The following is a 25,960-nucleotide window of genomic DNA, read 5'->3' on the forward strand; positions in this document are numbered from 1 at the left end:
CATGGGAGGGCAGAAGGCTGCCTAATACTGAAGCACCCCCAAACAACAAACCAAATGCAACAACTAGTGCAAGCATTCCTGGGGGAAGTTCTGCAGAAGACGGATTTGCATACGGTGATGTCATCCAAGCAGTGGGCCAAAGTTGGCTGGAACCCTCATCTGCATATGAAAAGAGAAAAGGGGTATGCAGGGCATGGCGGCCTTTTGCGGCGCTTGGATGACCCTTAGTTCGCATTAAACACCCCCACCCTCCTTCGGTGTGGGGCTCATGTTGGCCATGCCCCATCCCCTGAAGCATTCAAGCTGATTTCTTGCAGCAGCTTGGCACTGTATCAGCTCCAGAGCTGCTCTGTAAGGCAAGTAAAAGGGTGTGGGCCCTGCAGCACTACCTGTAGTTTGCATTGTGCATTGGAAGGCACAAAGTAAGCAGACAGGAGGAGAAGTCAGGATAGTGCACAAGGGTATAAAAGCGAGTTTCCCACATTTGGGAAAATCACAGGGGTCAGCATACCCAGAATGCAATGAATGAACCTCACCCTGGGAGAACAATCTTCATGACCATGGTATCTCCTATGCAAAATAAGTATGATTTGGGATAGGGCTGGGGAGGGCCGCTGCTCAGGCACATCTCTGTCAAGTAAAGGAGATTCAACTGAGGCAGCACAAGGGAACTCTCATCTGGGGACAACAACTGCAGGGAGAACACATATTTTCAGATAAAAATCTTGGTCATGCTCTGGTTTCTCTTCAGAACGAACAAATCTTTCGCCTTTTATTAAAGATTTCCGTGGAGAGGAGCAAAACCGAGTTTTATCTCAATTTTTGCATGCCCCATCTTTTTGGGGTTTCTTTTATCGGTTTAAAGATAGAATGAGTGTGCTTTAATGTAAGCTCATTTGCATAGAAATGACAGTAAATGTTTGTTTCTTTTCAAACAGAACTTTCTTGACCATGCTACTTGCTTGAAAGATCAGGGAGCACATGGAATACAGTACAAACCATGCTTATAGCAAGGAGAAGCCAGGTGAGAAATCTGCTTACTTTCAAGTTGGGCGCTCACTTTGATCTGAATGAGGACTGCTGGCACAGCATTTAGGCGACAGGTGGAATCTTGGTCATGCTCTGGTTTCTCTTCAGAACGAACAAATCTTTCGCCTTTTATTAAAGATTTCTGTGGAGAGGAGCAAAACTGAGTTTTATCTCAATTTTTGCATGCCCCATATTATTGGGGTTTCTTTTATCAGTTTCTTGTTAGCTTTAATGTAAGTTTATTTGCATAACAATGACTATAAATGTCTGTTTCTTTTCAAGCAGAACTTTCTTGACCATTCTAATTGCTTGAAAGATCTGGGAGCACATGGAAAAGAGTACAAACCATGCTTATAGCAAGGGGAAGCCTGGTGAGAAATCTGCTTTCTTTCTTTCAAATTGTGTGTCACTTTGCGCTGAATGAGGACTGCTGGCATGGCACTCAGGCGACAGGTGGAATCTTAGTCATACTCTGGTTTCTCTTCAAAACGAACAGATCTTTCGCCTTTTACTAAAGATTTCCGTGGAGAGGAGCAAAACTGAGTTTTATCTCAATTTTTGCATGCTCCGTCTTATTGGGGTTTCTTTTATCGGTTTAAAGATAGAACGAGTGTGCTTTAATGTAAGCTCATTTGCATAGAAATGACAGTAAATGTTTGTTTCTTTTCAAACAGAACTTTCTTGACTATACTAAATGCTTGAAAGATCTGGGAGCACATGGAAAAGAGTACAAACCATGTTTATAGCAAGGGGAAGCCTGGTGAGAAATCTGCTTTCTTTCTTTCAAATTGGGTGCTCACTTTGAGCTGAATGAGGACTGCTGGCATGGCACTCAGGCGACAGGTGGAATCTTGGTCATGTTCTGGTTTCTTTTCAGAACGAACAAATCTTTCGCCTTTTACTAAAGATTTCCGTGGAGAGGAGCAAAACTGAGTTTTATCTCAATTTTTGCATGCCCCATCTTATTGGGATTTTATTTTATCGGTTTAAAGATAGAACGAGTGTGCTTTAATGTAAGCTCATTTGCATAGAAATGACAGTAAATGTTTGTTTCTTTTCAAACAGAACTTTCTTGACCACACTAATTGCTTGAAAGATCTGGGAGCACATGGAAAAGAGTACAAACCATGTTTATAGCAAGGGGAAGCCTGGTGAGAAATCTGCTTTCTTTCTTTCAAATTGGGTGCTCACTTTGAGCTGAATGAGGATTGCTGGCATGGCACTCAGGCGACAGGTGGAATCTTGGTCATGCTCTGGTTTCTCTTCAAAACGAACAGATCTTTCGCCTTTTACTAAAGATTTCCGTGGAGAGGAGCAAAACTGAGTTTTATCTCAATTTTTGCATGCTCCGTCTTATTGGGGTTTCTTTTATCGGTTTAAAGATAGAACGAGTGTGCTTTAATGTAAGCTCATTTGCATAGAAATGACAGTAAATGTTTGTTTCTTTTCAAACAGAACTTTCTTGACTATACTAATTGCTTGAAAGATCTGGGAGCACATGGAAAAGAGTACAAACCATGTTTATAGCAAGGGGAAGCCTGGTGAGAAATCTGCTTTCTTTCTTTCAAATTGGGTGCTCACTTTGAGCTGAATGAGGACTGCTGGCATGGCACTCAGGCGACAGGTGGAATCTTGGTCATGTTCTGGTTTCTCTTCAGAACGAACAAATCTTTCGCCTTTTACTAAAGATTTCCGTGGAGAGGAGCAAAACTGAGTTTTATCTCAATTTTTGCATGCCCCATCTTATTGGGGTTTTATTTTATCGGTTTAAAGATAGAACGAGTGTGCTTTAATGTAAGCTCATTTGCATAGAAATGACAGTAAATGTTTGTTTCTTTTCAAACAGAACTTTCTTGACCACACTAATTGCTTGAAAGATCTGGGAGCACATGGAAAAGAGTACAAACCATGTTTATAGCAAGGGGAAGCCTGGTGAGAAATCTGCTTTCTTTCATTCAAATTGGGTGCTCACTTTCAGCTGAATGAGAACTGCTGGCATGGCACTCAGGCGACAGGTGGAATCTTGGTCATGCTCTGGTTTCTCTTCAGAACTAACAAATATTTCGCCTTTTATTAAAGATTTCCGTGGAGAGGAGCAAAACTGAGTTTTATCTCAATTTTTGCATGCCCCATATTATTGGGGTTTCTTTTATCAGTTTAAAGACAGAACGAGTGTGCTTTCTTGTTAGCTTTAATGTAAGTTTATTTGCATAACAATGACAGTAAATGTTGTTTCTTTTCAAACAGAACTTTCTTGACCATGCTACTTGCTTAAAGGTCTGGGAGCACATGGAAAACAGTACAAACCATGCAGTATCACAAGAGCCTTTATTTGATCTTTCATGAAGATAGAGCAGAATTGAGGACACGTCAACAATTTCTGCCGAAGGTGGTTCATCTTTCCACATGGTGCCTTTGGCCACTGACACCTTCGTTGAGTCAAAGTCTCTGGCTGTGGTCAGAACTTTGAAAATGTATGTCACCAGAACGGTTCAGATTAGGAAAACAGAGGCTCTGTTTGTCCTGTATGCTCCCAACAGGATTTGGTGTCCTGCTTCCATGCAGACCATTATGCGCTGGATCTGTGGTAAGATTCAGCATGCTCGTTCCACGGCAGGATTGCCGTTACTGAAGTAGGTGAAGACCCATTCTACTAGAAAGGTGGGTTCATCCTTGGCAGCTGGTCGGGGAGTCTCGGCATTGCAACTTTGCCGAGCAGCTATTTAGTAAACACTTTTGCTAAGTTTTACAAGTTTGATACCTTGGCTGATGATAACCTTAAGTTGGGTCATTCGGTGCTGCAGAGTCGTACGCACTCTCCCACCCGTTCAAGAGCTTTGGTATAACCCCATGGTTCTTAATGTGACCCCAGCATCCTCTAGGTCGTATGAGAAAATAGGATTTTAATACCTACCGGTAAATCCTTTTCTCTTAGTCTGTAGAGGATGCTGGGCACCCGTCCCAGTCCATACTGTGTCTGCAGTTATTACTTGTGGTTATACACATGTTGTGTTATGGTTCTGGTCAGCTTTTTGCTGCAATTGTTCATGCCGTTGGCTTGTGTTCTGTTGAATGCCACGTTCTGCGGCATGTTTAAGGTGTGAGCTGGTAAGATGCTCACCTTAGTTTAACAATAAATCCTTTCCTCGAAATGTCCGTCTCCCTGGGCACAGTTCCTATAACTGGAGTCTGGAGGAGGGGCATAGAGGGAGGAGCCAGTTCACACCCTTTGAAAGTCTTAAAGTGCCCATGTCTCTTGCGGATCCCGTCTATACCCCATGGTTCTTAATGTGACCCCAGCATCCTCTACGGACTAAGAGAAAAGAATGCCCTTGCGCACTATCCTGACTTCTCCTCCCGTCTGCTTACTTTGTGCCTTCCAACGCACAATGCGAACTACAGGTGGTGCTGCAGGGCCCACACCCTTTTACTTGCCTTACAGAACAGCTCTGGAGCTGTTACAGTGCCCAGCTGCTGCAAGAAATCAGCTTGAATGCTTCAGGGGATGGGGCATGGCCAACATGAGCCCCACACCAAAGGAGGGTGGGGGTGTTTAATGTGAACTAGGGGTCATCCAAGCACTGCAAAAGGCCGCCATGCCCTGCATGCCCCTTTTCTCTTTTCATATGCAGATGAGGGTTCCAGTCAACTTTGGCCCACTGCTTGGATAACATCACCGTATGCAAATCCGTCTGCTGCAGACCTTCCCCCAGGAATGCTTGTACTAGTTGTTGCATATGGCGCTTCAGTATTAGGCAGCCTTCCGCCCTCCCATGTTCATCTGAAAAGATGTGGTCTCCCTGCAGTTGTTGTCCCCAGACGAGAGTTCCCTTGTGCTTCCTCAGTTGAATCTCCTTAACTTGACGGGGGAGGTGCTGCCCGAGCAGCCCTCCCCAGCCCTATCCCAACTCATATTTATTTTGCATATGAGATCTCTTGATCATGAAGATTGTTCTCACAGGGTGAGGTTCATCCATTATATTTTAAAATAGGAAGGTACGAATTACATATTTGAATTGCATCTATGTGCTGGATTCAAATGTCCCCCCCCCTTCCTTTCTCAATTGTGCCCGTCAGCAGCTATTCTAAGGTTGCTGCCAATGGGTGTGACACATTAATTTCTTCTGTGGGGTACACTGGACTCCACAAGGATTCACATTGGGGTGTAGAGTAGGATCTTGATCTGAGGCACCAACCGGCTCAAAGCTTTTGACTGTTCCCAAGAAGCTCAGTGCATTCTCCTCTATAACCCCGCTTCCATGAACAGGGAGCTCAGTTTGTAGTTGGTGCCTTCAGTAGCAGGCCAATTAACAGGGGCCTGCCTCAGGCAGCCTATTCTTAGCTATTAATTTTGACAAGAAAAGAAGAACTTGTTTTATGAGAATCTACAAGGGCTGCAGCAGGCTAGGTCTAATAGACATCTTTACTGCAGCTTCATCACTCCCAGCGGCGCTGTATACTCCCGTGCCCTGGTTGCTGGGTCACTGCAGCGGAGGCTCCGGTTTCATCCTAAGGTCAGTCACACACACACCACCCTTCCGGATCACGAGGCCGCTGCTGAAGGGGAGCGAGGCCGTAGGGGGTGGGCCGTGTGCGCACTGCGGTGGACACTGATTACTGGGCAGCCGCTCCACTAGCCACCAGGTACAGTTAAGGAGCACAGGTCTGGGGGTTTTTCTCCTATATTAACCCAATTTTGTACTGCCCGCAGCGCATTGTGATAGGTAATAGGGCCTGATTCAGGTTGGATTGCAATCACAATAAGCGATCCAACTGCAAAAATTGCTAAGAGCATACGCATGTGCCTGCATTTTCTGCGGCACCCCGCAGAGAATGTGATCGCCTCTGCCTGTCAATCGGGGCGGGGAAGGGGGGGAGAGGTGGGTCAGCAACACTCCATTTCCAAGTCAGGGATGGAGCGGTGCGGGGGCAAGGCTTCAAAATGGGGTCTGCAACGGAGGAGACACAGGGGGCGTGGTCACAGCGACTGTATGACATCACATTCAGCCGCTGTGATCACAAAAATGGTGGCGGCTTCCTGCGCGCACATACAGTCTGCACCAGCAGGAGCCTACACCATTTTTTATGATCACGCTGAACTGCAGTGCGACTGCAATTACAGCATGGTCAAGAAGGGAGGCGTCATGCTGGGTGGCCATGCCCTGTCACTTTGCAGGAGCCAGCACCGCTCACACACTAGTCCCCGGGTGCAGCCCCCAACCCCCGGGACACCCGGAGCAACAAAATGTAGATTCAGGCCACCAGGCCACGCCCCTACCTATGAAACCATGCCTCCTTTTTACCATTGCACTGCTTATCTGCGCGCACTGCATTACAATCTCCCTCGCCACCTCTCTGGGTGTCACCAGTGATAGTGACACCTCTGCCATGCTTGTAGCAGCTGGTCCTAAGATCTACGCCTCAAACCCTGAGTGTTTGCCCTTGTGACTTGTTGATCATCATAGCGAAGCAGATGCTTACAGAAAACTGCAGGGGCTTAGATTGAAAATAAAAAAATTGATAGGGTATAAGGTAGAGAGGAGCGGGTTCGGTTCTCCGAGAACCGAATTCCCCACGAACTCCACGTGGTTTACACTGGTCCGAGGCAGGCTCGGTTGTTCCCGCCTGACTCGGAAAACCTGAACAAGGGAAAATGTCATCATCCCGCTGTCGGATTCTCGCGAGATTCGGATTCCATATAAAGAGCTGCGCGTTGCTGCCATTTTTACTCGTGCATTGAAGAGAGAGCGGAGAGGACGTGGCTATGTTCTCTCAGTGGAAATCTCAATATCAGTGCTCAGTATCAGTGGTTACTTATTGCTGCTCAGTAATACTAGTAGTGTGTCTCTCCTGCTCAGTGTCAGTTCTCAGTAGTATCCTCATCAGTGCTCAGTATCACTGTTCATTGTCTTGTGCTGCATTGTGTTGCTCAGCATAATACAGTACATTACTAATAGTCCAGTGCTGCATCTTGCTGCTCAGTGTCAGTTCTAGTATCCTCATCAGTGCTCACTATCACTGCTCATTGCATTGTGGTGTTCTGTATACTACAATAACATAGTAATATAGTAACATAGTTTTTGAGGTTGAATAGAGGCAAATTGCCCATCGTGTTCAACCTGTTTTAAGTTGTGATGATTCTACATACTTGCTGAATAATGTTTTATGACTAGTTAGCTACTATAACTCATGTTACCCCCGGATTAACCATGTTGATATTTTAAGTATTATAACCTTGGATAGCTTTTTCATTCAGAAATGTATCCATTCCTTTTTTAAATCCAATTACAGAGTCCGCCATTACCACCTTCCCTGGCAGGGAATTCCACATCCTGATTGCCCTAACAGTGAAGAAACCTTTCCTCCATTGCGTTCTGAACTTTCCTCCAGTCGCAGCGAGTGACCACGTGTTCTTTTAATAAATAATTCCTCTGATAACTCTTTGTTATGTATCTTTACATATTTGAAGATATTAATAATATCTCCTCTTAGGCACCTCTTTTCTAGTGTATAAATATTCAGCCTAGAAAGTCTTTCCTTATAGTCCAGTACTTTAAGGCCTTTAATCAATTTAGTCTTCAGGATCTCTGACACTTCCATGAGCAGCAGAGTAGTGCAATGGAAGCATGCTGGGCCCATAACCCAGAGGTCGATTGATCGAAACTATCCTCTGCTGCGTGCATTTTTTTTTTTATAATTAAAGTAATCAAAAACTGGGATTGATATTTTGGCACTTTTATTTTTACTTAAAGTACAATAACTTTTATCATTTTAATTTGTTTTAATAGTATATTGACAGCATTGTTTTCTTTAAAAAATCCACTTAATTTTCTTTACCCTATTACTGAAATGGTAATTGACAAAAACAAACTACATTGTCACCAGAAGAGCAATGCAAAATGTACAAGTGATATATGAAAATCATCTTCCATCTTGAATTTCAATGATGCATTGGGACAACAATTTGTGAGAAACATCTTCACCCATAAAGAAAGATTTTCTTAATTCCTTACCTGTGTGCTGATTAGATATCACCTTGTTTTCACATTAAACAGACTTCCCCATGAGGAAGCAGCAAGGATGCAGTGACGTTTCCTGGTGTCAACCTGTATTATTTCAGTAGACATTGAAATGAGGATGCATCTTTGATGCCTTTCCAATGAAGCAAGTTTAATTCAGTAATAGGTGAAAAACCATTCCTACAAAGGTGTTAATCAGAGACTTGGCTTTGTGGACACTTTTCAGAGAGCAAATTTGTTAGCATAAACATAAAATCAGAAAATTAAGAGCTGTTTAATCACTCAATTGGACTTTTCTGCCAGCATAATTTTTTTTCTCTGCAACTCACTGCTAAATTGTGCTTCCTAGCTGTTTTTTTATAAAATCACTTAATCAAATCTAACTCTGATTACATCAGAGAAGGCCAGGTACCCTACACCATAAGGGGGGTTTTTGAAATTTTGACTTGTCTACTTAAAGATCACCAAAATCTGATTACAAGGTCAATTACATCCCTGGGTGGGATTGAACCACCAACCTTTTGGTTAATAGCCAAACATGCTAACCGATTGCGCCACAGAGACACCTTGCGAAAGTCAATACTGACAAAGGCTAATAAGCATTCATCTAGAACGTTTCCTAGAAAAACTTTAAAAAGTCAATAATCTGGAGAATTTTTGTAAGAAACACATTGGTACTTTCCCATGATGAGTGAGTGCTTCAGGATTTCTTGCACTTACATGGGGTATTAACCAAAAGGTTGGTGGTTCAATCCCACCCAGGGATGTAATTGACCTTGTCATCAGATTTTGGTGATCTTTAAGTAGACAAGTCAAAATTTCAAACCCCCTCTTATGGTGTAGGGTACCTGGCCTTCTCTGACGTAATCAGAGTTAGATTTAATTAAGTGATTTTATAAAAAACAGCTAGGAAGCACAATTTAGCAGTGGGTTGCAGAGAAAAAAATAACATTTTAAACCTACCGGTAATTTTTTTTTCTCGTAGTCCGTAGAGGATGATGGGGACTCCGTAAGGACCATGGGGGATAGACGGGCTCCGCAGCAGACATGGGCACTTTAAGAAAGACTTTAGATCTGGGTGTGCACTGGCTCCTCCCTCTATGCCCCTCCTCCATACCTCAGTTAGAGAAACTGTGCCCAGAGGAGACGGACAGTACGAGGAAAGGATTTTTGTTAATCCAAGGTCAAGATTCATACCAGCCACACCAATCACACCGTATAACTTGTGATATACTACCCAGTTAACAGTATGAAAACAACATAGCATCAGTCCAAGACCGATGAAAACTAACATATAACCCTTATGTAAGCAATAACTATATACAAGTCTTGCAGAAGTAGACCGCACTTGGGACGGGCACCCAGCATCCTCTACGGACTACGAGAAAAAGATTTACCGGTAGGTTTAAAATCTTATTTTCTCTTACGTCCTAGAGGATGCTGGGGACTCCGTAAGGACCATGGGGATTATACCAAAGCTCCCAAACGGGCAGGAGAGTGCGGATGACTTTGCAGCACCGATTGAGCAAACAGGAGGTCCTCCTCAGCCAGGGTATCAAACTTATAGAACTTTGCAAAGGTGTTTGAACCAACTTTGACCCACTGCTTGGATGACATCACCATATGCAAATCCATCTGCGGCAGGCCTTCCCCCAGGAATGCTTGCACTAGTTGTTGCATTTGGTTTGTTGTTTGGGGGTGCTTCAGTATTAGGCAGCCTTCTGCCCTCCCATGTTCATCTGAAAATATGTGTTCTCCCTGCAGTTGTTGTCCCCAGATGAGAGTTCCCTTGTGCTGCCTCAGTTGAATCTCCTTTACTTGACAGAGATGTGCCTGAGCAGCGGCCCTCCCCAGCCCTATCCCAAATCATACTTATTTTGCATAGGAGATACCATGGTCATGAAGATTGTTCTCCCAGGGTTAGGTTAATTCATTGCATTCTGGGTATGCTGACCCCTGTGATTTCCCCAAATGTGGGAAACTCAACTGCATTATTTGTGGTAGTGGGGGACTGTGTTTGTGCTTTCCTCTGGTCAGCTCTGGTAAAAGTCAGATTTCTTTGTCTCAGATCTTCCTCTAGCCTTGTTCTTCTTTCGAGAGTTCCCTTGTGCTGCCTCAGTTGGATCTCCTTCACTTGACAGGGGGGTGCCCGAGCAGCGACCCTCCCCAGCTCTAGCCCAACTCCTACTTACCTGCCAGGTGAGATACTATGATCATGAAGATGCTTCTCCCAGGGCAAGGCTCACCCATTGCACTCTGGGTGTGCTGCCCCTGCGATTTCCCCAAATGTGGGAAACTTGACTGCATAATTTGTGTTTCCCCTGGTCGGCTCTCATATAATTCAGATCTCTTTGTCTCAGGTCTCTCTCCAGCCTAGTTTGCTGTCTGTTTCCACTTCTTTTTTCTTGAGCCCCTCCCTTCTATACCCTTGTGCACTATCCTGACTTCTCCCGTCTGCTTACTTTGTGCCTTCCAACGCACAATACAAACTACAGGTAGTGCTGCAGGGCCCACACCCTTTTACTTGCTTTACAGAGCAGCTCTGGAGCTGTTACAGTGCCCAGCTGCTGCAAGAAATCAGCTTGAATGCTTCAGGGGCTGGGGCATAGCCAACATGAGCCCCACACCGAAGGAGGGTGGAGGTGTTTAATGCGAACTAGGGGTCATCCAAGCGCCGCAAAAGGCCGCCATGCCCTGCACACCCCTTTATTCTTTTCATATGCAGACGAGGGTTGAAGCCAACTTTGACCCACTGCTTGGATGACATCACCATATTCAAATCCATCTGCTGCAGGCCTTCCCCCAGGAATGCTTGCACTAGTTGTTGCATTTGGTTTGTTGTTTGGGGGTGCTTCAGTATTAGGCAGCCTTCTGCCCTCCCATGTTCATCTGAAAATATGTGTTCTCCCTGCAGTTGTTGTCCCCAGATGAGAGTTCCCTTGTGCTGCCTCAGTTGAATCTCCTTTACTTGACAGAGATGTGCCTGAGCAGCGGCCCTCCCCAGCCCTATCCCAAATCATACTTATTTTGCATAGGAGATACCATGGTCATGAAGATTGTTCTCCCAGGGTTAGGTTAATTCATTGCATTCTGGGTATGCTGACCCCTGTGATTTCCCCAAATGTGGGAAACTCAACTGCATTATTTGTGGTAGTGGGGGACTGTGTTTGTGCTTTCCTCTGGTCAGCTCTGGTAAAAGTCAGATTTCTTTGTCTCAGATCTTCCTCTAGCCTTGTTCTTCTTTCGAGAGTTCCCTTGTGCTGCCTCAGTTGGATCTCCTTCACTTGACAGGGGGGTGCCCGAGCAGCGACCCTCCCCAGCTCTAGCCCAACTCCTACTTACCTGCCAGGTGAGATACTATGATCATGAAGATGCTTCTCCCACGGCAAGGCTCACCCATTGCACTCTGGCTGTGCTGCCCCTGCGATTTCCCCAAATGTGGGAAACTTGACTGCATAATTTGTGTTTCCCCTGGTCGGCTCTCATATAATTCAGATCTCTTTGTCTCAGGTCTCTCTCCAGCCTAGTTTGCTGTCTGTTTCCACTTCTTTTTTCTTGAGCCCCTCCCTTCTATACCCTTGTGCACTATCCTGACTTCTCCCATCTGCTTACTTTGTGCCTTCCAACGCACAATGCAAACTACAGGTAGTGCTGCAGGGCCCACACCCTTTTACTTGCTTTACAGAGCAGCTCTGGAGCTGTTACAGTGCCCAGCTGCTGCAAGAAATCAGCTTGAATGCTTCAGGGGCTGGGGCATAGCCAACATGAGCCCCACACCGAAGGAGGGTAGAGGTGTTTAATGCGAACTAGGGGTCATCCAAGCGCCGCAAAAGGCCGCCATGCCCTGCACACCCCTTTTTTCTTTTCATATGCAGACGAGGGTTGAAGCCAACTTTGACCCACTGCTTGGATGACATCACCATATGCAAATCCATCTGCTGCAGGCCTTCCCCCAGGAATGCTTGCACTAGTAGTTGCATTTGGTTCGTTGTTTGGGGGTGCTTCAGTTTTAGGCAGCCTTCTGCCCTCCCATGTTCATCTGAAAATATGTGTTCTCCCTGCAGTTGTTGTCCCCAGATGAGAGTTCCCTTGTGCTGCCTCAGTTGAATCTCCTTTACTTGACAGAGATGTGCCTGAGCAGCGGCCCTCCCCAGCCCTATCCCAAATCATACTTATTTTGCATAGGAGATACCTTGGTCATGAAGATTGTTCTCCCAGGGTGAGGTTCATTCATTGCATTCTGGGTATGCTGACCCCTGTGATTTCCCCAAATGTGGGAAACTCGACTGCATTATTTGTGGTAGTGGGGGACTGTGTTTGTGCTTTCCTCTGGTCAGCTCTGGTAAAAGTCAGATTTCTTTGTCTCAGATCTTCCTCTAGCCTTGTTCTTCTTTCGAGAGTTCCCTTGTGCTGCCTCAGTTGGATCTCCTTCACTTGACAGGGGGTGCCCAAGCAGCAATCCTCCACAGCTCTAGCCCAACTCCTACTTACCTGCCAGGTGAGATACTATGATCTTCACTGTTAGGGCAATCAGGATGTGGAATTCCCTGCCAGGGAAGGTGGTAATGGCGGACTCTGTAATTGGATTTAAAAAAGGAATGGATACATTTCTGAATGAAAAAGCTATCCAAGGTTATAATACTTAAAATATCAACATGGTTAATCCGGGGGTAACATGAGTTGTAGTAGTTAACTAGTCATAAAACATTATTCAGCAAGTATGTAGAATCATCACAACTTAAAACAGGTTGAACACGATGGGCAATTTGCCTCTTTTCAACCTCAAAAACTATATTACTATATGTTACTATATTACTATGTTACTGTAGTATACAGAACACCACAATGTAATGAGCAGTGATAGTGAGCACTGATGAGGATACTAGAACTGACACTGAGCAGCAAGATGCAGCACTGGACTATTAGTAATGTACTGTAGTATGCTGAGCACCACAATGCAGCACAAGACAATGAGCAGTGATACTGAGCACTGATGAGGATACTACTGAGAACTGACACTGAGCAGGAGAGACACACTACTAGTATTACTGAGCAGCAATAAGTAACCACTGATACTGAGCACTGATATTGAGATTTCCACTGAGAGAACATAGCCACGTCCTCTCCGCTCCCTCTTCAATGCACGAGTAAAAATGGCGGCAACGCGCAGCTCTTTATATGAAATCCGAATCTCGCGAGAATCCGACAGCGGGATGATGACATTTTCCCTTGTTCAGGTTTTCCGAGTCAGGCGGGAACAACCGAGCCTGCCTCGGACCAGTGTAAACCACGTGGAGTTCGTGGGGAATTTGGTTCTCGGAGAACCGAACCCGCTCCTCTCTACCTTATACCCATATATTTTTTTATTTTCAATCTAAGCCCCTGCAGTTTTCTGTAAGCATCTGCTTCGCTATGATGATCAACAAGTCACAAGGGCAAACACTCAGGGCTTGAGGCGTAGATCTTAGGACCAGCTGCTACAAGCATGGCAGAGGTGTCACTATCACTGGTGACACCCAGAGAGGTGGCGAAGGAGATTGTAATGCAGTGCGCGCAGATAAGCAGCGCAATGGTAAAAAGGAGGCATGGTTTCATAGGTAGGGGCGTGGCCTGGTGGCCTGAATCTACATTTTGTTGCTCCGGGTGTCCCGGGGGTTGGGGGCTGCACCCGGGGACTAGTGTGTGAGCGGTACTGGCTCCTGCACAGTGACAGGACATGGCCACCCAGCATGACGCCTCCCTTCTTGACCAATCTGTAATTGCAGTCGCACTGCAGTTCAGCGTGATCATAAAAAATGGTGTAGCCTCCTGCTGGTGCAGACTGTATGTGCGCGCAGGAAGCCGCCACCATTTTTGTGATCACAGCGGCTGAATGTGATGTCATACAGCCGCTGTGACCACGCCCCCTGTGTCTCCTCCGTTGCAGACCCCATTTTGAAGCCTTGCCCCCGCACCGCTCCATCCCAGACTTGGAAATGGAGTGTTGTTGACCCCCCTCTCCCCCCCCTGCCCCGATTGACAGGCAGAGGCGATCGCATTCTCTGCGGGGTGCCGCAGAAAATGCAGGCACATGCGTATGCTCTTAGCAATTTTTGCAGTTGGATCGCTTACTGTGATTGCAATCCAACCTGAATCAGGCCCTATTACCTATCACAATGCGCTGCGGGCAGTACAAAATTGGTTTAATATGGGAGAAAAAACCCCAGACCTGTGCTCCTTAACTGTACCTGGTGGCTCGTGGAGCGGCTGCCCAGTAATCAGTGTCCACGCCAGTGCGCACACGGTCCACCCCCTACGGCCACGCTCCCCTTCATCAGCGGCCTCGTGATCCGGAAGGGCGGTGCGTGTGTGACTGACCTTAGGAAGAAACCGGAGCCTCCGCTGCAGTGACCCAGCAACCAGGGCACGGGAGTATACAGCGCCGCTGGGAGTGATGAAGCTGCAGTAAAGATGTCTATTAGACCTAGCCTGCTGCAGCCCTTGTAGATTCTCATAAAAAAAGTTCTTATTTTCTTGTCAAAATTAATAGCTAAGAATAGGCTGCCTGAGGCAGGCCCCTGTTAAGTGGCCTGCTACTGAAGGCACCAACTACAAACTGAGCTCCCTGTTCATGGAAGCGGGGTTATAGAGGAGAATGCGCTGAGCATCTTGGGAACAGTCAAAAGCTTTGAGCCGGTTGGTGCCTCAGATCAAGATCCTACTCTACACCCCAATGTGAATCCTTGTGGAGTCCAGTGTACCCCACAGAAGAAATTAATGTGTCACACCCATTGGCAGCAACCTTAGAATAGCTGCTGACGGGCACAATTGAGAAAGGAAGGGGGGGGGACATTTGAATCCAGCACATAGATGCAATTCAAATATGTAATTTGAACCTTCCTATTTTAAAATATAATGGATGAACTTCACCCTGTGATAACAATCTTCATGATATAGAGATCTCATATGCAAAATAAGTATGAGTTGGGATAGGGCTGGGGAGGGTGGCTGCTCGGGCAAGCCCCTCCCCCGTCAAGTTAAGGAGATTCAACTGAGGAAGCACAAGGGAACTCTCGTCTGGGGACAACAACTGCAGGGAGACCACATTTTTTCAGATGAACATGGGAGAGCGGAAGGCTGCCTAATACTGAAGCACCATCAAATATCAAACCATATGCAATAACTAGTACAAGCATTCCTGGGGGAAGGTCTGCAGGAGACGAATTTGCATACGGTGATGTCATCCAAGCAGTGGGCCAAAGTTGGCTGGAACCCTCATCTGCATATGAAAAGAGAAAAGGGTTATGCAGGGCATGGCGGCCTTTTGCGGCGCTTGGATGACCCCTAGTTCGCATTAAACACCTCCACCCTCCTTCGGTGTGGGGCTCATGTTGGCTATGCCCCAGCCCCTGAAGCATTCAAGCTGATTTCTTGCAGCAGCTGGGCACTGTAACAGCTCCAGAGCTGCTCTGTAAGGCAAATAAAAGGGTGTGGGCCCTGCAGCACTACCTGTAGTTCGCATTGTGCGTTGGAAGGCACAAAGTAAGCAGACGGGAGAAGTCAGGATAGTGCGCAAGGGCATAGAAGGGAGCGGCTCAAGAAAAGAGAAGTGGAAACAGACAGCAAACTAGGCTGGAGAGAGACCTGAGACAAAGAGATCTGAATTATACGAGAGCCGACCAGGGGAAACACAAATTATGCAGTCAAGTTTCCCATATTTGGGGAAATCGCAGGGGCAGCACACCCAGAGTGCAATGGTTGAGCCTTGCCCTGGGAGAAGCACCTTCAAGATCATAGTATCTCACCTGGCAGGTAAGTAGGAGTTGGGCTAGAGCTGGGGAGGGTCGCTGCTCGGGCACCCCCCTGTCAAGTGAAGGAGATCCAACTGAGGCAGCACAATGGAACTCTCGAAAGAAGAACAAGGCTAGAGGAAGATCTGAGACACAGAAATCTGACTTTTACCAGAGCTGACCAGCGGAAAACACAAACACAGTCCCCAACTACCACAAATAATGCAGGCGAGTTTCCCACATTTGGGTAAATCACAGGGGTCAGCATACCCAGAATGCAATGAATGAACCTCACCCTGGGTGAACAATTTTCATGACCATGGTGTCTCCTATGCAAAATAAGTATGATTTGGGATAGGGCTGGGGAGGGCCGCTGCTCAGGCACATCTCTGTCAAGTAAAGGAGATTCAACTGAGGCAGCACAAGGGAACTCTCATATGGGGACAACAACTGCAGGGAGAACACATATTTTCAGATGAACATGGGAGGGCAGAAGGCTGCCTAATACTGAAGCACCCCCAAACAACAAACCAAATGCAACAACTAGTGCAAGCATTCCTGGGGGAAGGCCTGCAGCAGATGGATTTGCATATGGTGATGTTATCCAAGCAGTGGGTCAAAGTTGGCTTCAACCCTCATCTGCATATGAAAAGAGAAAAGGGGCGGCAGGGCATGGCGGCCTTTTGCGGTGCTTGGATGACCCCTAGATCGCATTAAACACCCCCACCCTCCTTTGGTGTGGGGCTCATGTTGGCCATGCCCCATCCCATGAAGCATTCAAGCTGATTTCTTGCAGCAGCTGGGCACTGTAACAGCTCCAGAGCTGCTCTGTAAGGCAAGTAAAAGGGTGTGGGCCCTGCAGCACTACCTGTAGTTTGCATTGTGCATTGGAAGGCACAAAGTAAGCAGACGGGAGGAGAAGTCAGGATAGTGCACAAGGGTATAGAAGGGAGGGGCTCAAGAAAAAAGAAGTGGAAACAGAGAGCAAACTAGGCTGGAGAGAGACCTGAGACAAAGAGATCTGAATTATACGAGAGCCGACCAGAGGAAACACAAATTATGCAGTCAAGTGTCCCACATTTGGGGAAATCGTAGGAGCAGCACACCCAGTGTGCAATGGGTGAGCCTTGCCCTGGGAGAAGCACCTTCCTGATTATAGTATCTCACCTGGGTGTGCTGCCCCTGCGATTTCCCCAAATGTGGGAAACTTGACTGCATAATTTGTGTTTCCCCTGGTCGGCTCTCATATAATTCAGATCTCTTTGTCTCAGGTCTCTCTCCAGCCTAGTTTGCTGTCTGTTTCCACTTCTTTTTTCTTGAGCCCCTCCCTTCTATACCCTTGTGGACTATCCTGACTTCTCCTCCTGTCTGCTTACTTTGTGCCTTCCAATGCACAATGCAAACTACAGGTAGTGCTGCAGGGCCCACACCCTTTTACTTGCCTTACAGAGCAGCTCTGGAGCTGTTACAGTGCCAAGCTGCTGCAAGAAATCAGCTTGAATGCTTCAGGGGCTGGGGCATGGCCAACATGAGCCCCACACCGAAGGAGGGTGGGGGTGTTTAATGCGAACTAAGGGTCATCCAAGCGCCGCAAAAGGCCGCCATGCCCTGCATACCCCTTTTCTCTTTTCATATGCAGATGAGGGTTCCAGCCAACTTTGGCCCACTGCTTGGATGACATCACTATATGCATATCCGTCTTCTGCAGACCTTCCCCCAGGAATGCTTGTACTAGTTGTTGCATTTGGTTTGTTGTTTGGGGGTGCTTCAGTATTAGGCAGCCTTCTGCCCTCCCATGTTCATCTGAAAATATGTGTTCTCACTGCAGTTGTTGTCCCCAGATGAGAGTTCCCTTGTGCTGCCTCAGTTGAATCTCCTTTACTCTAAAACTTGTAAAACTTAGCAAAAGTGTTTACTAAATAGCTGCTCGGCAAAGTTGCAATGCCGAGACTCCCCGACCAGCTGCCCAGGATGAACCCACCTTTCTAGTAGAATGGGTCTTCACCTAATTTAGTAACGGCAATCCTGCCGTGGAATGAGCATGCTGAATCTTACCACAGATCCAGCGCATAATTGTCTACATGGAAGCAGGACACCCAATCCTGTTGGGAGCATACAGGACAAACAGAGCCTCTGTTTTCCTAATCTGAACCGTTCTGGTGACATAAATTTTCAAAGTTCTGACCACAGCCAGAGACTTTGACTCAACGAAGGTGTCAGTGGCCAAAGGCACCATGTGGAAAGATGAACCACCTTCGGCAGAAATAGTTGACGTGTCCTCAATTCTGCTCTATCTTCATGAAATATCAAATAAAGGCTCTTGTGATACTGCATGGTTTGTACTGTTTTCCATGTGCTCCCAGATCTTTCAAGCAAGAAGCATGGTCAAGAAAGTTCTGTTTGAAAAGAAACAACATTTACTGTCATTGTTATAGAATTTGGGAGAAAAAACAAGAAGAAATCTGCACTGTTGACGCACTGGACAGAATGAATGAATCATAAAATATAACCTTTATTAAGTATGTATTAAAATTGGATAAATATTAATATTATTATCCCAAACTGCAGTGAAACATAAAGGTTAAAATCACAGAACTAACATACATGTGCATAAGAAGAATAAAGAGATGTGAAAAAAAGGTTTAAAAAGCGTGTCCGTGTGTGATTATTTTTGAAGGCACAACCCTGGCGGGGTTGTTTATATAGATATATATGTTGCTAATAATCACTTTCTAGCGTAATGTTATTAAATAGCTGTTAGTATCTATGTCGTCAGGTACCACTGGGTCGTATCCTATATACTCCTGTGGGAAACTTGACTGCATAATTTGTGTTTCCCCTGGTCGGCTCTCGTATAATTCAGATCTCTTTGTCTCAGGTCTCTCTCCAGCCTAGTTTGCTGTCTGTTTCCACTTCTCTTTTCTTGAGCCGCTGCCTTCTATGCCCTTGTGCACTCTCCAGACTTCTCCTGTCTGCTTACTTTGTGCCTTCCAACGCACAATGCAAACTACAGGTAGTGCTGCAGGGCCCACACCCTTTTACTTGCCTTACAGAGCAGCTCTGGAGCTGTTACAGTGCCCAGCTGCAGCAAGAAATCAGCTTGAATGCTTCAGGGGCTGGGGCATAGCCAACATGAGCCCCACACCGACGGAGGGTGGAGGTGTTTAATGCAAACTAGGGGTCAGCCAAGCGCCGCAAAAGGCCGCCATGCCCTGCATGCCCCTTTTCTCTTTTCATATGCAGACGAGGGTTGAAGCCAACTTTGACCCACTGCTTGGATGACATCACCATATGCAAATCCATCTGCGGCAGGCCTTCCCCCAGGAATGCTTGCACTAGTTGTTGCATTTGGTTTGTTGTTTGGGGGTGCTTCAGTATTAGGCAGCCTTCTGCCCTCCCATGTTCATCTGAAAATATGTGTTCTCCCTGCAGTTGTTGTCCCCAGATGAGAGTTCCCTTGTGCTGCCTCAGTTGAATCTCCTTTACTTGACAGAGATGTGCCTGAGCAGCGGCCCTCCCCAGCCCTATCCCAAATCATACTTATTTTGCATAGGAGATACCATGGTCATGAAGATTGTTCTCCCAGGGTTAGGTTCATTCATTGCGTTCTGGGTATGCTGACCTCTGTGATTTCCCCAAATGTGGGAAACTCAACTGCATTATTTGTGGTAGTGGGGGACTGTGTTTGTGCTTTCCTCTGGTCAGCTCTGGTAAAAGTCAGATTTCTTTGTCTCAGATCTTCCTCTAGCCTTGTTCTTCTTTCAAGAGTTCCCTTGTGCTGCCTCAGTTGGATCTCCTTCACTTGACAGGGGGGTGCCCGAGCAGCGACCCTCCCCAGCTCTAGCCCAACTCCTACTTACCTGCCAGGTGAGATACTATGATCATGAAGTTGCTTCTCCCAGGGCAAGGCTCACCCATTGCACTCTGGGTGTGCTGCCCCTGCGATTTCCCCAAATATGGGAAACTTGATTGCATAATTTGTGTTTCCCCTAGTCGGCTCTCATATAATTCAGATCTCTTTGTCTCAGGTCTCTCTCCAGCCTAGTTTGCTGTCTGTTTCCACTTCTTTTTTCTTGAGCCCCTCCCTTCTATACCCTTGTGCACTATCCTGACTTCTCCTCCTGTCTGCTTACTTTGTGCCTTCCGATGCACAATGCAAACTACAGGTAGTGCTGCAGGGCCCACACCCTTTTACTTGCCTTACAGAGCAGCTCTGGAGCTGTTACAGTGCCAAGCTGCTGCAAGAAATCAGCTTGAATGCTTCAGGGGCTGGGGCATGGCCAACATGAGCCCCACACCGAAGTAGGGTGGGGGTGTTTAATGCGAACTAAGGGTCATCCAAGCGCCGCAAAAGGCCGCCATGCCCTGCATACCCCTTTTCTCTTTTCATATGCAGATGAGGGTTCCAGCCAACTTTGGCCCACTGCTTGGATGACATCACTGTATGCAAATCCGTCTTCTGCAGACCTTCCCCCAGGAATGCTTGTACTAGTTGCTGCATTTGGTTTGTTGTTTGGGGGTGCTTCAGTATTAGGCAGCCTTCTGCCCTCCCATGTTCATCTGAAAATATGTGTTCTCCCGGCAGTTGTTGTCCCCAGATGAGAGTTCCCTTGTGCTGCCTCAGTTGAATCTCCTTTACTTGACAGAGATGTGCCTGAGCAGCGGCCCTCCCCAGCCCTATCCCAAATCATACTTATTTTGCATAGGAGATACCATTTTCATAAAGATTGTTCTCCCAGGGTGAGGTTCATTCATTGCATTCTGGGTATGCTGACCCCTGTGATTTCCCCAAATGTGGGAAACTCAACTGCATTATTTGTGGTAGTGGGGGACTGTGTTTGTGTTTTCCTCTGGTCAGCTCTGGTAAAAGTCAGATTTCTTTGTCTCAGATCTTCCTCTAGCCTTGTTCTTCTTTCGAGAGTTCCATTGTGCTGCCTCAGTTTGATCTCCTTCACTTGACAGGGGGGTACCCGAGCAGCGACCCTCCCCAGCTCTAGCCCAACTCCTACATAACTGCCAGGTGAGATACTATGATCATGAAGGTGCTTCTCCCAGGGCAAGGCTCACCCATTGCACTCTGGGTGTGCTGCTCCTGCGATTTCCCCAAATGTGGGAAACTTGACTGCATAATTTGCGTTTCCCCTGGTCGGCTCTCGTATAATTCAGATCTCTTTGTCTCAGGTCTCTCTCCAGCTTAGTTTGCTGTCTGTTTCCACTTCTCTTTTCTTGAGCCGCTGCCTTCTATGCCCTTGTGCACTCTCCTGACTTCTCCTGTCTGCTTACTTTGTGCCTTCCAACGCACAATGCAAACTACAGGTAGTGCTGCAGGGCCCACACCCTTTTACTTGCCTTTCAGAGCAGCTCTGGAGCTGTTACAGTGCCCAGCTGCTGCAAGAAATCAGCTTGAATGCTTCAGGGGCTGGGGCATAGCCAACATGAGCCCCACACCGACGGAGGGTGGAGGTGTTTAATGCGAACTAAGGGTCATCCAAGCGCCGCAAAAGGCCGCCATGCCCTGCATACCCCTTTTCTCTTTTCATATGCAGATGAGGGTTCCAGCCAACTTTGGCCCACTGCTTGGATGACATCACCGTATGCAAATACGTCTTCTGCAGACCTTCCCCCAGGAATGCTTGTACTAGTTGTTGCATTTGGTTTGTTGTTTGGGGTGCTTCAGTATTAGGCAGCCTTCTGCTCTCCCATGTTCATCTGAAAATATGTGTTCTCCCTGCAGTTGTTGTCCCCAGATGAGAGTTCTCTTGTGCTGCCTCAGTTGAATCTCCTTTACTTGACAGAGATGTGCCTGAGCAGCGGCCCTCCCCAGCCCTATCCCAAATCATACTTATTTTGCATAGGAGATACCATGGTCATGAAGATTGTTCTTCCAGGGTGAGGTTCATTCATTGCATTCTGGGTATGCTGACCCCTGTGATTTCCCCAAATGTGGGAAACTCGACTGCATTATTTGTGGTAGTGGGGGACTGTGTTTGTGCTTTCCTCTGGTCAGCTCTGGTAAAAGTCAGATTTCTTTGTCTCAGATCTTCCTCTAGCCTTGTTCTTTTTTTGAGAGTTTCCTTGTGCTGCCTCAGTTGGATTTCCTTCACTTGACAGGGGGGTGCCCGAGCAGCGACCCTCCCCAGCTCTAGCCCAACTCCTATTTACCTGCCAGGTGAGATACTATGATCAGGAAGGTGCTTCTCCCAGGGCAAGGCTCACCCATTGCACTCTGGGTGTGCTGCTCCTACGATTTCCCCAAATGTGGGACACTTGACTACATAATTTGTGTTTCCTCTGGTCGGCTACTCGTATAATTCAGATCTCTTTGTCTCAGGTCTCTCTCCAGCCTAGTTTGCTGTCTGTTTCCACTTCTCTTTTCTTGAGCCCCTGCCCTTGCCCTTGTGCACTCTCCTGACTTCTCCTGTCTGCTTACTTTGTGCCTTCCAACGCACAATGCAAACTACAGGTAGTGCTGCAGGGCCAACACCCTTTTACTTGCCTTACAGAGCAGCTCTGGAGCTGTTACAGTGCCCAGCTGCTGCAAGAAATCAGCTTGAATGCTTCAGGGGCTGGGGCATAGCCAACATGAGCCCCACACCGACGGAGGGTGGAGGTGTTTAATGCGAACTAAGGGTCATCCAAGCGCCGCAAAAGGCCGCCATGCCCTGCATACCCCTTTTCTCTTTTCATATGCAGATGAGGGTTCCAGCCAACTTTGGCCCACTGCTTGGATGACATCACCGTATGCAAATCCGTCTTCTGCAGACCTTTTCCCAGGAATGCTTGTACTAGTTGTTGCATTTGGTTTGTTGTTTGGGGGTGCTTCAGTATTAGGCAGCCTTCTGCTCTCCCATGTTCATCTGAAAATATGTGTTCTCCCTGCAGTTGTTGTCCCCAGATGAGAGTTCCCTTGTGCTGCCTCAGTTGAATCTCCTTTACTTGACAGAGATGTGCCTGAGCAGCGGCCCTCCCCAGCCCTATCCCAAATCATACTTATTTTGCATAGGAGATACCATTGTCATGAAGATTGTTCTCCCAGGGTGAGGTTCATTCATTGCATTCTGGGTATGCTGACCCCTGTCATTTCCCCAAATGTGGGAAACTCGACTGCATTATTTGTGGTAGTGGGGGACTGTGTTTGTGCTTTCCTCTGGTCAGCTCTGGTAAAAGTCAGATTTCTTTGTCTCAGATCTTCCTCTAGCCTTGTTCTTTTTTCGAGAGTTTCCTTGTGCTGCCTCAGTTGGATCTCCTTCACTTGACAGGGGGGTGCCCGAACAGCGACCCTCCCCAGCTCTAGCCCAACTCCTACTTACCTGCCAGGTGAGATACTATGATCAGGAAGGTGCTTCTCCCAGGGCAAGGCTCACCCAATGCACTCTGGGTGTGCTGCTCCTACGATTTCCCCAAATGTGGGACACTTGATTACATAATTTGTGTTTCCTCTGGTCGGCTCTCGTATAATTCAGATCTCTTTGTCTCAGGTCTCTCTCCAGCCTAGTTTGCTGTCTGTTTCCACTTCTCTTTTCTTGAGCCGCTCCCTTCTATGCCCTTGTGCACTATCCTGACTTCTCCCGTCTGCTTACTTTGTGCCATCCAACGCACAATGCAAACTACAGGTAGTGCTGCAGGGCCCACACCCTTTTACTTGCTTTACAGAGCAGCTCTGGAGCTGTTACAGTGCCCAGCTGCTGCAAGAAATCAGCTTGAATGCTTCAGGGGCTGGGGCATAGCCAACATGAGCCCCACACCGAAGGAAGGTGGAGGTGTTTAATGCAAACTAGGGGTCATCCAAGCGCCGCAAAAGGCCGCCATGCCCTGCACACCCCTTTTTTTATTTTCATATGCAGACGAGGGTTGAAGCCAACTTTGACCCACTGCTTGGATGACATCACCATATGCAAATCCATCTGCTGCAGGCCTTCCCCCAGGAATGCTTGCACTAGTAGTTGCATTTGGTTTGTTGTTTGGGGGTGCTTCAGTGTTAGGCAGCCTTCTGCCCTCCCATGTTCATCTGAAAATATGTGTTCTCCCTGCAGTTGTTGTCCCCAGATGAGAGTTCCCTTGTGTTGGCTCAGTTGAATCTCCTTTACTTGACAGAGATGTGCCTGAGCAGCGGCCCTCCCCAGCCCTATCCCAAATCATACTTATTTTGCATAGGAGATACCATGGTCATGAAGATTGTTCTCCCAGGGTGAGGTTCATTCATTGCACTCTGGGTATGCTGACCCCTGTGATTTCCCCAAATGTGGGAAACTCGACTGCATTATTTGTGGTAGTGGGGGACTGCGTTTGTGCTTTCCTCTGGTCAGCTCTGGTAAAAGTCAGATTTCTTTGTCTCAGATCTTCCTCTAGCCTTGTTCTTCTTTCGAGAGTTCCCTTGTGCTGCCTCAGTTGGATCTCCTTCACTTGACAGGGGGTGCCCGAGCAGCAATCCTCCACAGCTCTAGCCCAACTCCTACTTACCTGCCAGGTGAGATACTATGATGTTCACTGTTAGGGCAATCAGGATGTGGAATTCCCTGCCAGGGAAGGTGGTAATGGCGGACTCTGTAATTGGATTTAAAAAAGGAATGGATACATTTCTGAATGAAAAAGCTATCCAAGGTTATAATACTTAAAATATCAACATGGTTAATCCGGGGGTAACATGAGTTATAGTAGCTAACTAGTCATAAAACATTATTCAGCAAGTATGTAGAATCATCACAACTTAAAACAGGTTGAACACGATGGGCAATTTGCCTCTATTCAACCTCAAAAACTATGTTACTATATGTTACTATATTACTATGTTACTGTAGTATACAGAACACCACAATGTAATGAGCAGTGATAGTGAGCACTGATGAGGATACTAGAACTGACACTGAGCAGCAAGATGCAGCACTGGACTATTAGTAATGTACTGTAGTATGCTGAGCACCACAATGCAGCACAAGACAATGAGCAGTGATACTGAGCACTGATGAGGATACTACTGAGAACTGACACTGAGCAGGAGAGACACACTACTAGTATTACTGAGCAGCAATAAGTAACCACTGATACTGAGCACTGATATTGAGATTTCCACTGAGAGAACATAGCCACGTCCTCTCCGCTCTCTCTTCAATGCACGATTAAAAATGGCGGCAACGCGCAGCTCTTTATATGGAATCCGAATCTCGAGAGAATCCGACAGCGGGATGATGACATTTTCCCTTGTTCAGGTTTTCCGAGTCAGGCGGGAACAACCGAGCCTGCCTCGGACCAGTGTAAACCACATGGAGTTCGTCGGGAATTCGGTTCTCGGAGAACCGAACCCGCTCCTCTCTACCTTATACCCATCAATTTTTTTATTTTCAATCTAAGCCCCTGCAGTTTTCTGTAAGCATCTGCTTCGCTATGATGATCAACAAGTCACAAGGGCAAACACTCAGGGCTTGAGGCGTAGATCTTAGGACCAGCTGCTACAAGCATGGCAGAGGTGTCACTATCACTGGTGACACCCAGAGAGGTGGCGAAGGAGATTGTAATGCAGTGCGCGCAGATAAGCAGCGCAATGGTAAAAAGGAGGCATGGTTTCATAGGTAGGGGCGTGGCCTGGTGGCCTGAATCTACATTTTGTTGCTCCGGGTGTCCCGGGGGTTGGGGGCTGCACCCGGGGACTAGTGTGTGTGCGGTGCTGGCTCCTGCACAGTGACAGGGCATGGCCACCCAGCATGACGCCTCCATTCTTGACCATGCTGTAATTGCAGTCGCACTGCAGTTCAGCGTGATCATAAAAAATGGTGTAGCCTCCTGCTGGTGCAAACTGTATGTGCGCGCAGGAAGCCGCCACCATTTTTGTGATCACAGCGGCTGAATGTGATGTCATACAGCCGCTGTGACCACGCCCCCTGTGTCTCCTCCGTTGCAGACCCCATTTTGAAGCCTTGCCCCCGCACCGCTCCATCCCTGACTTGGAAATGGAGTGTTGCTGACCCCCTCTCCCCCCCCCCGCCCCGATTGACAGGCAGAGGCGATCGCATTCTCTGCGGGGTGCCGCAGAAAATGCAGGCACATGCGTATGCTGTTAGCAATTTTTGCAGTTGGATCGCTTATTGTGATTGCATTCCAACCTGAATCAGGCCCTATTACCTATCACAATGCGCTGCGGGCAGTACA

General features: G+C 47.1%; 21 non-coding genes and 4 pseudogenes across 21 annotated transcripts; 21 read left to right on the forward strand and 4 right to left on the reverse strand.

Moving 5' to 3' along the window:
• Positions 1-459: 459 nt before the first annotated feature.
• On the reverse strand, positions 460-587 carry LOC135026202 (U1 spliceosomal RNA; annotated as a pseudogene).
• A 144-nt stretch (positions 588-731) lies between these two features.
• Positions 732-847, forward strand: LOC135026226 (U5 spliceosomal RNA). The gene has a single exon (XR_010222867.1). It is a non-coding gene; the product is annotated as a U5 spliceosomal RNA (small nuclear RNA).
• Positions 848-1,117: 270 nt separating this feature from the next.
• On the forward strand, positions 1,118-1,233 carry LOC135026241 (U5 spliceosomal RNA). The gene has a single exon (XR_010222882.1). It is a non-coding gene; the product is annotated as a U5 spliceosomal RNA (small nuclear RNA).
• A 263-nt stretch (positions 1,234-1,496) lies between these two features.
• On the forward strand, positions 1,497-1,612 carry LOC135026217 (U5 spliceosomal RNA). The gene has a single exon (XR_010222859.1). It is a non-coding gene; the product is annotated as a U5 spliceosomal RNA (small nuclear RNA).
• A 274-nt stretch (positions 1,613-1,886) lies between these two features.
• Positions 1,887-2,002, forward strand: LOC135026232 (U5 spliceosomal RNA). The gene has a single exon (XR_010222873.1). It is a non-coding gene; the product is annotated as a U5 spliceosomal RNA (small nuclear RNA).
• A 275-nt stretch (positions 2,003-2,277) lies between these two features.
• Positions 2,278-2,393, forward strand: LOC135026231 (U5 spliceosomal RNA). Its single transcript, XR_010222872.1, has one exon. It is a non-coding gene; the product is annotated as a U5 spliceosomal RNA (small nuclear RNA).
• Positions 2,394-2,667: 274 nt separating this feature from the next.
• On the forward strand, positions 2,668-2,783 carry LOC135026211 (U5 spliceosomal RNA). The gene has a single exon (XR_010222853.1). It is a non-coding gene; the product is annotated as a U5 spliceosomal RNA (small nuclear RNA).
• A 275-nt stretch (positions 2,784-3,058) lies between these two features.
• LOC135026248 (U5 spliceosomal RNA) lies at positions 3,059-3,174 on the forward strand. The gene has a single exon (XR_010222889.1). It is a non-coding gene; the product is annotated as a U5 spliceosomal RNA (small nuclear RNA).
• A 6,742-nt stretch (positions 3,175-9,916) lies between these two features.
• LOC135026215 (U1 spliceosomal RNA) lies at positions 9,917-10,080 on the forward strand. The gene has a single exon (XR_010222857.1). It is a non-coding gene; the product is annotated as a U1 spliceosomal RNA (small nuclear RNA).
• Positions 10,081-10,232: 152 nt separating this feature from the next.
• On the forward strand, positions 10,233-10,374 carry LOC135026145 (U1 spliceosomal RNA; annotated as a pseudogene).
• A 692-nt stretch (positions 10,375-11,066) lies between these two features.
• LOC135026227 (U1 spliceosomal RNA) lies at positions 11,067-11,230 on the forward strand. The gene has a single exon (XR_010222868.1). It is a non-coding gene; the product is annotated as a U1 spliceosomal RNA (small nuclear RNA).
• A 152-nt stretch (positions 11,231-11,382) lies between these two features.
• On the forward strand, positions 11,383-11,524 carry LOC135026192 (U1 spliceosomal RNA; annotated as a pseudogene).
• A 692-nt stretch (positions 11,525-12,216) lies between these two features.
• Positions 12,217-12,380, forward strand: LOC135026268 (U1 spliceosomal RNA). Its single transcript, XR_010222908.1, has one exon. It is a non-coding gene; the product is annotated as a U1 spliceosomal RNA (small nuclear RNA).
• Positions 12,381-15,684: 3,304 nt separating this feature from the next.
• Positions 15,685-15,847, reverse strand: LOC135026184 (U1 spliceosomal RNA). Its single transcript, XR_010222834.1, has one exon. It is a non-coding gene; the product is annotated as a U1 spliceosomal RNA (small nuclear RNA).
• Positions 15,848-15,999: 152 nt separating this feature from the next.
• LOC135026098 (U1 spliceosomal RNA) lies at positions 16,000-16,163 on the reverse strand. Its single transcript, XR_010222762.1, has one exon. It is a non-coding gene; the product is annotated as a U1 spliceosomal RNA (small nuclear RNA).
• Positions 16,164-16,836: 673 nt separating this feature from the next.
• LOC135026203 (U1 spliceosomal RNA) lies at positions 16,837-16,992 on the reverse strand. The gene has a single exon (XR_010222845.1). It is a non-coding gene; the product is annotated as a U1 spliceosomal RNA (small nuclear RNA).
• Positions 16,993-19,353: 2,361 nt separating this feature from the next.
• LOC135026055 (U1 spliceosomal RNA) lies at positions 19,354-19,517 on the forward strand. The gene has a single exon (XR_010222722.1). It is a non-coding gene; the product is annotated as a U1 spliceosomal RNA (small nuclear RNA).
• Positions 19,518-19,669: 152 nt separating this feature from the next.
• On the forward strand, positions 19,670-19,804 carry LOC135026190 (U1 spliceosomal RNA; annotated as a pseudogene).
• Positions 19,805-20,506: 702 nt separating this feature from the next.
• On the forward strand, positions 20,507-20,670 carry LOC135026053 (U1 spliceosomal RNA). Its single transcript, XR_010222720.1, has one exon. It is a non-coding gene; the product is annotated as a U1 spliceosomal RNA (small nuclear RNA).
• A 152-nt stretch (positions 20,671-20,822) lies between these two features.
• On the forward strand, positions 20,823-20,985 carry LOC135026191 (U1 spliceosomal RNA). Its single transcript, XR_010222839.1, has one exon. It is a non-coding gene; the product is annotated as a U1 spliceosomal RNA (small nuclear RNA).
• Positions 20,986-21,655: 670 nt separating this feature from the next.
• On the forward strand, positions 21,656-21,819 carry LOC135026263 (U1 spliceosomal RNA). Its single transcript, XR_010222903.1, has one exon. It is a non-coding gene; the product is annotated as a U1 spliceosomal RNA (small nuclear RNA).
• A 152-nt stretch (positions 21,820-21,971) lies between these two features.
• LOC135026183 (U1 spliceosomal RNA) lies at positions 21,972-22,135 on the forward strand. Its single transcript, XR_010222833.1, has one exon. It is a non-coding gene; the product is annotated as a U1 spliceosomal RNA (small nuclear RNA).
• Positions 22,136-22,803: 668 nt separating this feature from the next.
• LOC135026078 (U1 spliceosomal RNA) lies at positions 22,804-22,967 on the forward strand. The gene has a single exon (XR_010222744.1). It is a non-coding gene; the product is annotated as a U1 spliceosomal RNA (small nuclear RNA).
• A 152-nt stretch (positions 22,968-23,119) lies between these two features.
• LOC135026196 (U1 spliceosomal RNA) lies at positions 23,120-23,282 on the forward strand. The gene has a single exon (XR_010222843.1). It is a non-coding gene; the product is annotated as a U1 spliceosomal RNA (small nuclear RNA).
• A 672-nt stretch (positions 23,283-23,954) lies between these two features.
• Positions 23,955-24,118, forward strand: LOC135026260 (U1 spliceosomal RNA). The gene has a single exon (XR_010222900.1). It is a non-coding gene; the product is annotated as a U1 spliceosomal RNA (small nuclear RNA).
• The last annotated feature ends 1,842 nt before the right edge of the window (positions 24,119-25,960 follow it).

Source organism: Pseudophryne corroboree, unplaced genomic scaffold (assembly GCF_028390025.1).
Source record: "Pseudophryne corroboree isolate aPseCor3 unplaced genomic scaffold, aPseCor3.hap2 scaffold_430, whole genome shotgun sequence".
NCBI classification, from domain to species: domain Eukaryota; kingdom Metazoa; phylum Chordata; class Amphibia; order Anura; family Myobatrachidae; genus Pseudophryne; species Pseudophryne corroboree.